Source organism: Solanum verrucosum, unplaced genomic scaffold, assembly GCF_900185275.1.
Source record: "Solanum verrucosum unplaced genomic scaffold, falcon-dt-bn FXZP01000052.1, whole genome shotgun sequence".
Lineage (NCBI taxonomy): Eukaryota > Viridiplantae > Streptophyta > Magnoliopsida > Solanales > Solanaceae > Solanum > Solanum verrucosum.
The window spans coordinates 67,888-82,521 of NW_026020193.1; the positions used below are offsets into that span (position 1 = coordinate 67,888).

The following is a 14,634-nucleotide window of genomic DNA, read 5'->3' on the forward strand; positions in this document are numbered from 1 at the left end:
AAGTGTAACACTGATGGGGCAAGTAGAGGCAATCCTGGTATGAGTTCTATTGGATTTTGTATAAGAGATACTAGAGGGGGACCTAATTTATGCTTTAGCAAAAGGTATTGGTATCGCTACTAATATTGAAGCAGAAACTATTGCCATACTTTATGGTCTTAGAGAGTGTAAGAGTAGGCGATTTCAGAATGTAATTATTGAGACTGATTGAATCAGTTTCAAGAAGATCATTCAGAAAGCGTGGAGGGTGCCATGGGAATTAGCAAAAAAGGTGGAAGATATTAGGGAGATTATGCAGCTGGTCAGTGCAACAATCACACATATTTTCAGAGAAGGTAATGGTTTGGCCGACTCTTTGGCTAACATAACCATGGAATCACAATCTGAGCATCAATATCTCAAGTTCCAAGAGTTGCCACTAAAGGAAAGAAGGATCCTAAATGTAGAAAAAGCACAAATCCCAACACTCAGAATATGGACTCGTCAAATCATTCCTCAATGAGCTACAATCAGGCCATAACAAACAAGAGAATCAGGAGCAACACAAAATCTAGCAGATTCCAAACAAAACACAGACTCACTGATATGCAAAGGAATAGATATACGAGATTATTCTTTATTTACATCATACCAGTTAAACTAGAAATAATAGCAAAGGAGAACACAAGATAACTGCAAGCTACATGGATCAAGAGAAGACAACAAGCATACATGAAGCAAGATTCATATCGGCGAAAAGGGGGCAGAGTTTTAACTCATTTAAGGCGAAGACTACACCTCTGCGAAGCTCCATCACAGATCGACCTCTTCCTTGGAGCATTGCCCAACACACCTGGAAAAGAAAATGACCACAATGGAAAAATCGATAAGCTCCACAATCGACCAAGATAGAAGGTCAAAAATGCAACAATGGAGGCACAATGAAAGGGAGAAAGAAATGCTCACAGTAGTAGCGGGTACGGGAGGCGATAATTCAGACAAGGCGACGGGGGATATGGTTGTTGTCCATTCACTTTACAAATGTGGAAATGCCCTAGAACCTGAAATTTGTTGGGTCGGATCTTCTAGATTAATATTATGTTGTTTTGGTAATTTTTATTTGGGCCAAAGTCCTTGTACAATGTTGGTTTCAGAAAGTTAAATAAAAAGGCCAGCAAGCCACAAAAATTTGATAATAATGAAAAAAATATTTAATTTACTATCACGTTATCAATTAACCACTAAAAAAAGACTTCAAATTGTTAAGAACTAATAATTTGATTAAAAAAACACATTAAAATCGTTATCAAAATTGCTAAGCAAATAACCCATTATCATAAATCAATAACCTTTTTCCTTTAGAATTATCAATTTCAATTCGATTTTCAACCAATTTACTGGGGCTGTTTTCTTTAGTTTAGTCAAATATATTATACTACCGAAGCGGGAGTTTGGAAACAGAAAACACAAAATCATGGCGGGAGAAACCTTAGACGATCGTATCAGTGAGTTTCCGGACTCACTTTTGCTTCAAATTCTATCCCTTTTGCCAACGGAGGAAGCATTCACAACATGTATTCTCTCTAAAAGGTGGCAGTATCTTTGGACTTCACTTAATTCCTTCATTTTCTCTCCTAAGCGCTTTGGGAAAGAAGCAAATGATTTCGATCATTTGTTGACTACGTATTGTCTCATTCCACTGCTTCCAAAATTGACAAGTTTGAGCTTCACTGTTGTAGCCTGTATGAGCACAAGTCTCAAATCAGTCGATGGCTTACTTTTGCTGTTAAGAAAAATGTGCAATATCTTGTAATCTATTCTCATCCTCCTTACATAATGCCTCGAACTTTCTTCACTTGTTCATCTTTGATAACAGTACATATTGTGAAATGTTCATTGGTTTATGATATTGTTATAGCCTAGAAGTCTCTAAACACTATAAAATTGGAGGATATGGTGGTACTGGATGCCGAAATTAATAACTTACTCTCAGGCTGTCCTGCATTGGAAACTATAGTATTTAATAGTGTTGGGGGTTTTCGTCGCCTAGAAATTAATTCATGAAAGGTAAAAATCCTGAAATTGGAAGGTTATTGGGAAAATGATAGTGGTCACTCATTTGAAATTTGTGCCCCGTATCTGCAGCATTTGGAGCTGTTGCGTGATTTTCATGATTTCATGTGTTGTCTTGTGGATGTATCCTCTGTGGTTAATGCTAAGATAACTTTTGACATTACATGTATTAAAGATTTTGAGGATGATTATCTAGATTCTGATGAAGAGGATGAAGACAGTTGCAGGGACTATCATGAAGATTTTAAGACCCTCGTCCAAGATTACCGTCAAAAGCTACGTTATGCAACCGAGTTAACATTTGGAACTTTGTTCAGTCAGGTTGGTGATGTTTGTCGTTAGTGCCCTGCATAGCCAAACAGGGATACTTTTGCTTAATTGTACATAACTTGGTGTCAATTTATTAAAATTACATGATCTTTCTCAAAAAAAACTACAGTCCTTGTTTTCTCGAATTGAATTTTAGCAGACAGTTTCAGAATGTAAAATGCATAAATTTCACTAATCGAAACTAGAACTTTTGTTAGATTTGTTACAACACTATCTTTTTTTTTGTGAAGTGCTTTCTCCATTGTTTAATAGTTTCATTGTATTTACTGCACCAGGTCCTATGCATATTGCAGTTCAAAGAGGTGGCAATTCTAGAATTGGAATGCAAATTTCTAGCGCTAGAGTTGCATTTGGAAAAGTTTAGTTTCTATGGGGCAGCTGGCCTTTTCCGAGCCTTGCGTCTTGTGGAGACACTGAACATATCAATAGAAAATCAGCCTGTAACTTTCTGGAAATTTTTCTTTTCTTTTTACATCTTTTCATTTAATGAAGTTTTAACATCCTTGTCCCCATTCCCCACAAGTTGTTTTTGAATGAGAACTCAAATATATCCTAAATTATCACTAAGAAGCTCCGCTTTTGTAATTGTGACGCTACACTTTACTGTTTTCTTTGTGGTAAATGGGCTCTGAAATGAAAGGGGTTGTTACACTGTCACACTATGCCACAAATATTTATGATACGCATGACCATCATAATCTTTTCCAAGCACCACTAATATCTGTTGGTTTTGAAATTTGTCTATACCAGACATACTATGAAATCATTTTTGTCACATTAGTTCAGTTTCCATTAGGCTGGCTTGTATTTAGTCCTGGTTATATTTTTTGTCTCCAGTTTGATGATTCCAGGTGCTCTTTTGAGAGAAAATATTTGGTCAAAGGTGATAGTATTGGTTTGTAGAGATATATTTCAAGCCTTGTGTTTTCCAACCTAAAGAATGTTAAGATTGTCATCTTCTCTGGGGTGTGCCTGAAGGAGCATGCCAATAAACTTTTCAAACTTTCAAACTTTTTGCTAAAGAATATAATGGTTTTGGAGAAGTTCGTTATCGTATCAAATAGACAAAGGTGTGAGATATGTGGAATCAAGTGTATGCCTCGATTTTTATCGCGATTGGCTAATATACTGGGATCCTCTGCTAATTCTGTGATTATCTTCCAACAGTGAGCTTTCTATAACTAGACTACTAGTGTAACATCCGGCAAATTGAAATAACTAAGAAGAGGCTTAGAATTGGAAATTTTTAATTTTTGGAAGGAATTTGAAAATCTGGAAAATTTTGGCTAAGTATGGAAAAGGTGAGTTTTTGGTCAACTTTGAACAGCCATAAATTCTAGGTCAAAATGAGTTAGGTGGATTTCCAGTTATGGTTGCAAAGTTCGTGGAATGATCTTTCCAACGCCATCGAGTTTTCTCAATTCCGAATTTGTATGAGCGAGTTATATCCTTTGGAAGTTGGGCAGTTGGCAAGGAATCCGTCCGGAAATTTTAAGGGCATTTTGGTCTTTTCCCTAGCCATTTCTTTTGGGATTATATTGTTGTATAGGGCTGATATTTGGATCATTTTGTCCCATTTTTAAAAGAGTAAAAGCTAGGGCTTGAGAAGAAGAAGAGAATAAGAAGAGAAGAAGGGGAAGAAGAAGAGAAGAAAGAGGAGATCAACTAGTTTCCGTCAAAGTTCCGCCGTGGAAATCGTCGGGGGTGATCCCTATCAAGGTATGTGAGTTCATAGTGTGGGTTGATCCTTTCCCCCACACACCCAACTCATTTTATTATTGGGAAAGAGGATTTGTTGTTGAAGTTGTTAGTTGTTGTTGATGTTGTTAGTTGTGTTGTTGAAGTTATTGTTGGTTGTGGGACATGATTGGGTTGTTTATTTGAGTTGTAATCTATTGTATGTTGAGAGATTGATGATCCTTAGTGTTTGGAGTTAAATCCATTGAAGTAAGGATGGTTTAGAGTTGAAGAAAAGGGGGAGAAAAGTCGAGTTTTCTGGGGAAGGGGCTGGCGCGTCGCGCCTGCCAGCACGCCCCAAAAGGGACTCTGAAGTCCAGCCCTTGGGGCGGCGCGCCACTCAGAGCGCCAGCAGGTGCCTTCTGACCTTCAAGGGCTGGCGCTCCGCGCCTTGCAGAGCGCCAAGGACGCCATGTTCCCTCATTCTTTCCATGCTTTCCCATGCATGTTCCTAGATATTATACCTATGTTTCCTAGTTGTTTCCAACACTCTAAGGTACATTTAGACATCTCGAATTCATCCATAAACATGTGATCATATACCTTAAATCCGTAATTCAATTCAAGGCAAGTTAGGATCAAAGTTAAAGTGAAGTTAAAGCCTAGTCAAGTAAAGTTAAGAAGTGAGTCCAAGCAAATCTTTAAAGCTTTTCAAGAGTCGTTATTGAACGTTATAATGTCGTTTTAAGGTTCAAGTTGCAAGTCAAGTAAAAAGTATAGATTTTCAAGTTGAGTAAGAGTCTCAAGTTTCAAGTCGAGCAAGAGTCTTGGGTTTCAAGTTAAGTCAAGAGTTTAAAGTTGAGTCCATTTTTCTCAAAAGCTATTAGGGAACTAAGTATTCCCAAAGAAGTTTATAAATGTTTTTACATTTAAGTAAGGAAGGAACCATGTTTTCCAAAAGAGCCTTTGGGCCAAGTTTTGAGTAATTATCTCAATTAAAGAAAGATATATTTAAAGCACTTATGAGCCAAAGTATTTTGGGAGTAGTATTGAGCACCGAATTGGGGATGCGAGTTCACATTAACTCAACTCTCCATAAGAACCATGCGCCAACATGGGACTTGACGTATCATTCTTTTTAGATGATCACGTAAGATTAGGCTAGTGGATCCACTAAGCAAAAGTAAGGTCCTATAGCACGGCAAGGTATAAGATGGTCCTCGGGCAACGTGAGGTAAGACGTTGTATCATCACTAGGGCTCATAGTGGTGGTTGTCGGTTAAAGAACCTCCCACAAAAGTTATGTTACTTTTAAATAATTAAAGTTGAGTTTGTTATTGTTTTATCATTAACGAGTTAAGTTGTTTACATTGTTTTACAAGCTATTTATGTATTGCATGTGCCTTATTGCTTTACATATTTGAGTTTAGTTGTTCATGAGTCGAACAGAGTCAAGGTAAGTGTTCTCTTGTACTCATTTCAAGCTTAAGTTGTGGGTTAACTTTTCCAGCTCGCATACTCGTACATTCCATGTACTGATGCCAGTTAGCCTGCATCGTTTTATGATGCAGATACAGGTACCCCGGATCAGCATCCTGCACATCGTTGATCCAACTGAGCACTCCAGAGTCAGTGGTGAGCCTCTTTGCATTCCGGAGGACTCAATTATTTTGTGTACTTAGTTTTGTTCTACTAGGATGTTGCGGGGTCTGTCCCAACATCCATCTCAGTATATTAGAGGCTTCATAGACAGTCAATCAGTGAGTTTTGAGTCTCTCTTCTATGTATATATGTAAATATTCTATTTTGAGACTCGAGTTGCCCTTTTGGGGCCAGATCTTTATCAGTTAAGTTGTCTTATGACTTTGCTTTGCATGAAGTTATTCTGTTGAGTTAGGTTTCCACTGAGTTAAGAAAGCCAGGCCAAGGGTTCGCTTGGGGCCAACAATGGTCTCCGAGTGCCAGTCCTCGCCCAGGGTGTAGGCTCGGGGCGTGACAACAAGTATTTCTGTCTCAGGATACATGAATTTTCCTCTGTGTTAAGTTTTTGATCAACTTCATGCAATCCCAAACCTTAAACTTCTCATGTTATAAATTATTGTTCTTTGAAACATACTGTTATGGTATATCAAATGGTATAGTAGCTTGGTTTCTCATAAAATTTTTGTTTGTTGCATTTTAGATGTTTTGCTTGTGCATTGCTAGTTTCTTTCAAGATGTGCTAGTTTCTTTCAAGATGTAACACTTTGTTTTCCTGAATACATTATGATGAGTAAATCTACAAACCACATTTTTATGATAATTTCCCTCATTAAATGTTGTCTTTTGCTTCCTTGCTTTGGCAATAGCATCAAACTTGATTGCGAAATGGTTCCCTCTTTGGCTCTTTACTTGGAAGAAAGAAGTTTGCATTGTTTGTTTACCGCAAATAATTTTAACAGTCTGTAATTGAGGCTTACAGTGCTGTTGAATCTTTTTAGATGAAGTTTAGGGTTTATCCTTCCGTTAATGCGTCCGCTAGAAAATTCAGAGCAAGTCATTTCCATCACCACCAGACAGTTCCCCCCACCCCCCTTGAAATCTCATTTTTTTCCTGCTGATTGAGGTTATAACTTTATCATTTGTTAGTCACTTGGCATACGACTTGCTGACTTGGAAGTTTTTGGATTTACATTTCTGCTATCACAACCTTTCTTATATCTCTCTTTTTCTTCATTACCAACGAATGGAAGTTCTATTGTGTTGTCCTCTAAATCCTGTCTTTTCTTTGACCTACTTTGTTGACAAAATTTATATACTATGGCCAATATAGTGAATCTTGTTTTTCGTGAGTGACAACTGATGATCCTAATGACAATAATCCAGGTTTCTTTCAAAACATTATTTATGTGATCTGTTCTTTTGAGCATCACCAACTAGAAAAGCTACCTCAGGGAAAGAAGAAAAAGGGATTGGTTTAGTTTTACTGTTAAGATAAAGTCGAACATTTTTTTTTAATGACCGTGGTGTCCGGGTCAAGTTCCACGCACCTCGACTAATTCAACGGTTACCTATCACCTCTCACGAGAAGCAGGTACCAGGTAAATCTAACCACCAAGGCTAGGAAAGATGGAAAGAATCACCTAGTGTTTTTGTATGGAACATGTTATAGTCTATTCTGATCCTCTTTGTGTATTTCCTGAATCTTTCTTCACCTGTTTGACGTTGAGAACATTACATCTAGTAGAACGTTCTTTCGTTTCTATCATTGTCATAGCGTGGAAGTCTCTGAAGAGCATAACTTTGGAGAATATGACTAGGGAATTGTGAACTTACTGTCCTGCTTTGGAAACTATTTTGTTTCACAAGGTTGGGGGTTTTCGTTGCCTCGAAATTAATTCTTTAAAAGTAAAACCCTGAAATTGGAAGGTTATTGGATGGAGGATGACGTAATAGTCGCTTTGAAAAATTTTCCCTGTATCTTTATTATTTGGAGCTTTCACATGATTTTCATGATTTCAATTGTAGGCATGTAGATGTATCCTCTGTGGTAAATCCTAAGGATAAATTTGATCAAGATTCTGATGATGATGAGGAAGACAGTTACGGTGAGGATCATCAATATTCTGATGATGAGGACGAAAGTTGCAGTGATTATTTTCAAGATTCTGATGATGATCAAGACAGTTATAGTGATTTTTATGAAGATTCTGATGATATGGAAGAGGATAATCCTAATGAAGATTCTGATGATATGGAGGAAGACTAGCAGTGATTATCATCAAGGTTTTATTCGTTCAAGATTACCTTCAAAAGCTGATTCGTGCAGCCGAGTTAACATTCAGAACTTTGTTAACTCGGGTTTATGATGTTTGTCCTTGGTACCCTGCAAAGCCAAACATGGATGCTTCTGGTTAGTTGTACATAACTTGGTGCTGTCAAGTTATTAAAATTGCATGTCCTTCTCAAAACACTATTTTGCTGATTTTCTCTCATTGATTCTAGAAGACAGTTTCAGAATGTTAACATTATGAGTTAAAATCATTTTCAATCACCAGAATGTTCTTGCTCCCCTTGAAATCTCAACTGATAGTGAATCTAATTTTCATGAGTGACAACTGATGATCATAATGATAATAAACTAGGTTTCTGTCATAATATTCCTTTTTGACATATATTTTTGAGCATCTCATCATCAACTAGAGAAGTCATGTCTTTAATAAGAAAAAAAACCTAGAAAATATTGTGGCAATTCGGACTCTCCAAAATGCTTTCACACTTGTGTCGGATTCTTTAAAAATGCACCAGGATAACATTTTTCTGAGATTAGTTACCAGGAGTAGGGGTGTACAAAATCGAACCGAAAACCAAACCAAACCGCAAACCGAGTCAAATAAAAAAAGACTCGATTAGTGATTTTGTTTTACTTGGTTTGGTATTGGAAAAAAACATGACTATATTTGGGTTGGTTTGGTTTTAACTAAAAAAAATCAACCCGAGACCAAACCAATCCGACATTATATATGTAGTTTTAAAATTTTATTTTATACATAAAAATGTTTACTTTGATATAATTTGAAAACATTTCTTATACTATTTCACTGTTTTTATTTTTTAATATATTATTTCAAGTTTAAAACATAGAATTCAGAATAGTCCAATAAATATTATAGTTCATAGATGTTGATAATTATAATAAAACTTAGATCAAAATCAAATTAATACTAATGCAAAAAGAAAATCAATTCAACAATAAGAATGACAATAATATTGAATATTTGTTCTTTAGTTTTACATTGGTTTAGACAATTAAAATACATAATCTAATTTTAATTTTCCTTAAATATTTAGGAATGTAACTAATACTTATTAAACTTATTTTAGCATGATTTGGTCTTTTAAATTATGATCATTTTCATTATGACTTTGTAATATTTATTTTATATGATGATTTCATTATTATTTTTTATTGAATATTTTAGTGTCATCGGTACTCATCTCATATTTTGTGTTATTTTTTTAAGAAACACTTTAGATAATTGTATTTTGGTTGGACTGAATAAATATTTGAAGCACAAGTTAATTATATGTTTGTATGCAAACTTTACCCAAAAAATCCAAAAATCTGAGGTTTATTAGTTCGGTTTGATTTATAAGTTTAAAAATTCGACACAATGGTTTGGTTTGGTATTTGAAAAACTCGAACCAACCCGAGGTTGAAAACCCTGAAAAAATCCGAATTTTATTAGTTTGGTTTGGTTTATAAATTTAAAATTTTTACACAAATATTTTGGTTTGATATTTGAAAAACCCGAACCAATCTAGTCATGTACACCCCTAACCAAGAGTAAGATTTCTAAGAGAAGACCAGGAATTTTCGTCTCAACATAATTGAAATGTTAGCTTTCTATTTATTGCTGATGAAATCTTAAGTGTCCTGAAGGCCTAACCCATCGGTAGCCCCCTAAACTTGGCACAATTTTTCACTTAGACACCTCAGTTGAAGGATTTTCATTTTAAACACCTAACGTAGGGTTCCCATGTGTCACTTTAACACTTTTTGCACAGACTTCTGTTGACCATAAGCGCGTGCAAGACAACCGTTCTACGTGGATTAACTGACCAATTATATGATGCCAACTCTTAAACCTCTTTACACGTCGTTTTTTTTTCAAACTAAAAGAATAATGGAACCATTCTTTGTGATTTTTCAACTTCCTTCATATGATTCTCTCTCTTCTCCGATGAAAACCCTAGGTAAATCTCCTTTCTCTTCACATGTATTTCTTTGTTTTTCCTTCAATTCGTTGTTAGTAATAACCATTGTTGTATTTTATGTCGCCATTTTTCAGGTTTAAGGTTGTATTGACGAGGTATCGGGTTGTACGACATTGGAGAAATTGAAGAAATTGAAGGTAATGGTGTATTTTGTTTTCTACCTTTGTTTTTGTTTTCTTCAAGAAGGTGTATATTGTTGTTGATTCCGCTTTCTTTATTTTCATTTTTAATATAGGTTTTGGCTGGTAAAGTAAGGGGCTTTTTGGGTATTTCCTTTTATTGGGGTCTTCTTTTCGAGATATGGACAACTATATTTTAACTTGTTTTCATCATGAGGGTGTGTTGTTGGAAACCCTAACCCTACTTACCAACGAGAAGTAGATGTATTTGGTGTTGGCATAAATAAAGACCATTTTAGTCTTGTCGAGTTTCTTTCCTACAATAAAGACCTTGGGTATACAAATGTGAAGGGATTTTATTGTGAAGATAATAATGAATTAGTTCAAGTTACTTCTGATTCTCAATTGTTAGATTTTGTGAAAGACTTGGTAGATGGTGATGAGTTTCATGTGTATGTGGTCCATGAAGTTGATGAATTGGAAGAATTGCCTGCTCCAACTGGTCTTTTACCATGGTCTGATCGTGTTGATGAATCTGTGGGTATAAATACTGAGGGAACTGTGGAGAATGATTCAGATTTGAATGGAGTTGATATAGAACTGCCTGGAGGTGATACAAATCAGAATGAAGCTTAATCAGATCTGCCTAGTAGTGACACAGATGTAGATGCTATTCCAGATGAAGATGATTCAGATGTTGATGAAGAATTGAGATCCCTTAGGGCTGAAAGGATAAACAAAAGAAATCCTAATCTTAGAAAGAAAAAAGATAGGGAGAAGAAAACAATAACTAAAAAAGTACCAATAGGTGAGGCTGGTGTGGATAGAGGTTTTGAAGATATTCAAAAAAGTACCAAGGATAGATAAGTTGGCAGTTTGGGAGGAAATGAGAAGTATATTGATAGCTCAGAATGTGATAGTGATGATAGCACTGATATGCTAGATGCAGAAGCTGTTGGAGGTGTTGATCTACCAGGCAGAAGAAAGAGCAAAAAGGTTAGGTATGATGATGAATGTACTGTTGCTATTTTTGAACTTGGAATGATTTTTGAGAATGCTAAGGAATTTAGAAAGGCTTTGGCAAAATATGCCGTTGAAAAAAATTATCAGATTAAGTTAAGGCCTAATGAAGCTCATACAGTGAGAGCTAAATGTAAATTCAAAGAAAAATGCAAATGGTTGTTCTATGGTGCTATTGATAGGGATTCTGGTAACTTTATGATTAAGAATTACTATCATATACACAAGTGTTTACCATCAAATAAGAACAAAATGTGTACAACTAAGTTCCTAGTAAGTAGATTCAAGGATGAAATAACTAAACAACCATCTTTGAGGATTTGGGAAATACAAGAATTGTGTAGGGAGGAGTTAGGACTACATGTGGGTAGAACAATTTGTTACAAAGCAAAGATGATGATTCTTACAGAAAATATGGGTGACTGGAATATGGAATTTGCAAGGTTATGTGATTATGCTGAAGTCATAAAACAAACCAATCCTAGTAGTTCTGTTTGAGTAAGGATGGATAGAGAAACTGTACCAGGAAAGAATTTGTTTATGTACTTCTATGTATGCTTGATGCATTGAAGAAAGGGTGGAAGGAAGGATGTAGAAGAATAATAGGATTTTGATGGATGTTTCTTAAAGGGTGCTTATAAGGGTGAACTTCTTGTAGCAGTTGGAAGAAATGGAAACAATCAGATGTTTCCTATAGCCTAGGCAGTTATGGACAAGAAGACTAAACATAGCTGGAGTTTCTTTATCAACTACTTGAAAGAGGACCTGCAGTTGGGTACTGGACAGGGTCTTACTGTAATGTCAGATATGCAGAAGGTAATTGTCTATTACTTTGATAATTGTAGATATATAGAAATGTATTTTCTTTCTTGAATTGTATTGAATTGTATTTTATTGTAGGGTCTTCAAGTAGATGTTGGTGAACTACTACCAAATGCTGAAGTTAGAATGTGTGCTAGACACATTTGGTCTAATTGGAGTAAAAGATGGAAGAGAGAGGAAAGGAGAAAACAATTCTGGAGATGTTCCAAGGCAACTTTTGAAGTGAAGTACAATGAGGAGCTTTACAAAATGAGCAGACTTGGTAATGAAATTAATGATGATTTATTGCATTATCCACAAGTGTCATGGGTTAGAGCATTCTTTCAAGAGCATTCCAAATGTGATGCAGTTGAAAATAACATGTGTGAAACATTTAACTCATGGATCTTATCATGTAGACACAAATCTATAATAACCATGTTGGAGGAAATTAGGAGAAAACTAATGACTAGAACTGTGGGTATGGTTAAGTTTACTGACACATGGATATGTGATATTGCACCTATGGCTAGACTTATGTTGGAGGAGAATAAGGAAAAGTCTAGGGCATGCAAGGTGCTTTGGAATGCTGATGTTGGGTTTGAGATTGGAGAAGGCCAGTATAGGCATACATGCAACTTGACTAATAGAGTTTGTAGCTGTAGAACTTGGCAATTGAGAGGAATTCCATGCCAACATGCTATTTTTGCTTTGTACCACATAGAACAGGAACCTGAACCACTTATGGAGCATTGGTATAGGAAGGATACCTTCTTAAAGGCTTATAGTCATTTAATTCAACCAATTCCAAATATGAAGATGTGGCCTGAAACTAACAATCGAAGGATTGAGCCTCCTGAACCTAAGCAAATGCCTGGTAGACCTCCAAGAAATAGAAGAAAGAGTAAAGATGAACCAAGAAAGAAGTATGGAAAGATGTCCAAACAAGGGGTGAAAATTACTTGTTCCAAGTGTAAAATAGTTTATTATTTATTTGTGCCTTTTTTAAATTCTTGTTGAATGTAATGAACAAACTTTATGTTTGATATTTAGGTTGGTGTCCATACTTCACAACCAGCTAGCCACAATTCACAATTTACTGCTGGTCAAAGTTCATAAGGAAGTTGTCATCCTGAACCAACAAGCTCCTTCCAACCTGGACCAACAAGATTCAACCAACCTGCTTCAACAACATCAAATAATCATGCTTCTTCAACAACAGTTTGTGGTGATACCTGTCGCACCCTATTTTGAACCGGCCGAAACAGTTCACAACATAATATGGCTGACACTCTGTTTTTTGGAAAAAAATTGTTTTGTTTGTTTTAGAGTCGCCACCTAAATTTTAAGGAAAATATTAGAAAAACTATTTTTAAAATATGTAAACTCTGTTTTGATTTGCGAAACCAGTGAGATTCTGAGTAAGGGTTTTGGTTACTCGAGGGGAAGGTGTTAAGCACCCCTTAGAGCCTATCCAAAGATAGTCCTTGAACTCAATTTAGGAGAATATATTAGGAAAACGTGTTTATTTATTTGTTTTAAAATAAATGATAAGTAAATTTTATTATATTTAAGAAAAGAGTACAATACAAGGTACGACATATATTAGTCTTATAAAATAGCTTTAATAGTAGTATTTTATCATATTGTAAAATAAATAAGTAAATAAATGTACTTAAATGTATGATAAATTTGTATGTAAAAATATATATAGTTGTAAAATTATCCTAAAAATATATAGATGTTGAATTTTGCGAGAACCTGACGTCTTATTTAAGACATGAAATGAAAATAAGATAGTAGTTGGGTGTGAATACATAGTAATATGGGATGTGTAATTTGAATGAAAATACGTAAAATGGAGTTTTCTAAAATAAAATAGAATAAAAATACTAGATGTTAAAGTATTATATAAAGGCTTGTGATCTTAAATATATTTATTATGAAGTGTAATATATACATATAAGTTGTTCAAAACATATGAATGTTTATCATTCTTTTTACATGTAGGGATAAGTTGATGATAAATTATAGGTAATAAAGTAATATGTATATTTAGGTGTAGACATTTATAAATTACAAAAATAAATAACATTAGTAAAAGGGATAGTAGATAATACTAGGTTATGTGAAGAAAATATAGAGTATATACCTTTATATGTACGACATATATATGTGTACCTTGTATTTGAACCTGTTTGCATATCTAAAATTTGAAATAGCATGTTAAAAAGATTAAAATGTTATTAGCAATGTTTGATTCAAAAAGTAAGTATAGTCAATACATTTTATAAAGGGGTGATGTAAAGAGTATAAAAAATAGGCCTAACTATTGAAACTTATTCTATAGTTACATTTGTTTTGTTAAATATATAAGCCTACTTCCCTACTTATTTTCTTAAAAAAATGTATATCTAAAGATAAGTATCTTAGCCTTAAGTAAATTTCTAAATGTAATTATTCTAGCCTTTAAACTAGTTTCAAAATATTTGGACGTCCTAAGTGATGAGTAAGCCTAAATGAATATTATTTTAGACTTTATGTATCCCTAAATTCATTTGGAATCCCAACTCGTGAGTTTTATTTTTTCTACTTAAGTGCCTAAATGAATATTATTTCACCTTTTAAAACTTCAATTGAGAATTTTAGATGATAATTTTTCCTATTCCTTAAGATAAAGGCCTAAGTATATATACTTCTTTTCCCCAAATTTGAAACACTAGTATTATTTTAACCTTTTGAAACTTCACTTGGAAAACTTTTAAAACTATACGCCCCTCTTTTCAACTTAAAAGGCCTAAAAGAATGTTATAAGTAAAAATGCTAACCCATTTTTAAGAAAATATCTTTTGTATTATTTGTTCTAAAAATGTCTCAA

General features: G+C 34.7%; 1 pseudogene; it reads left to right on the plus strand.

Moving 5' to 3' along the window:
• The first annotated feature begins 1,446 nt into the window (after positions 1 to 1,446).
• On the plus strand, positions 1,447 to 7,846 carry LOC125829426 (putative F-box/LRR-repeat protein At3g18150; annotated as a pseudogene).
• Positions 7,847 to 14,634: the final 6,788 nt, after the last annotated feature.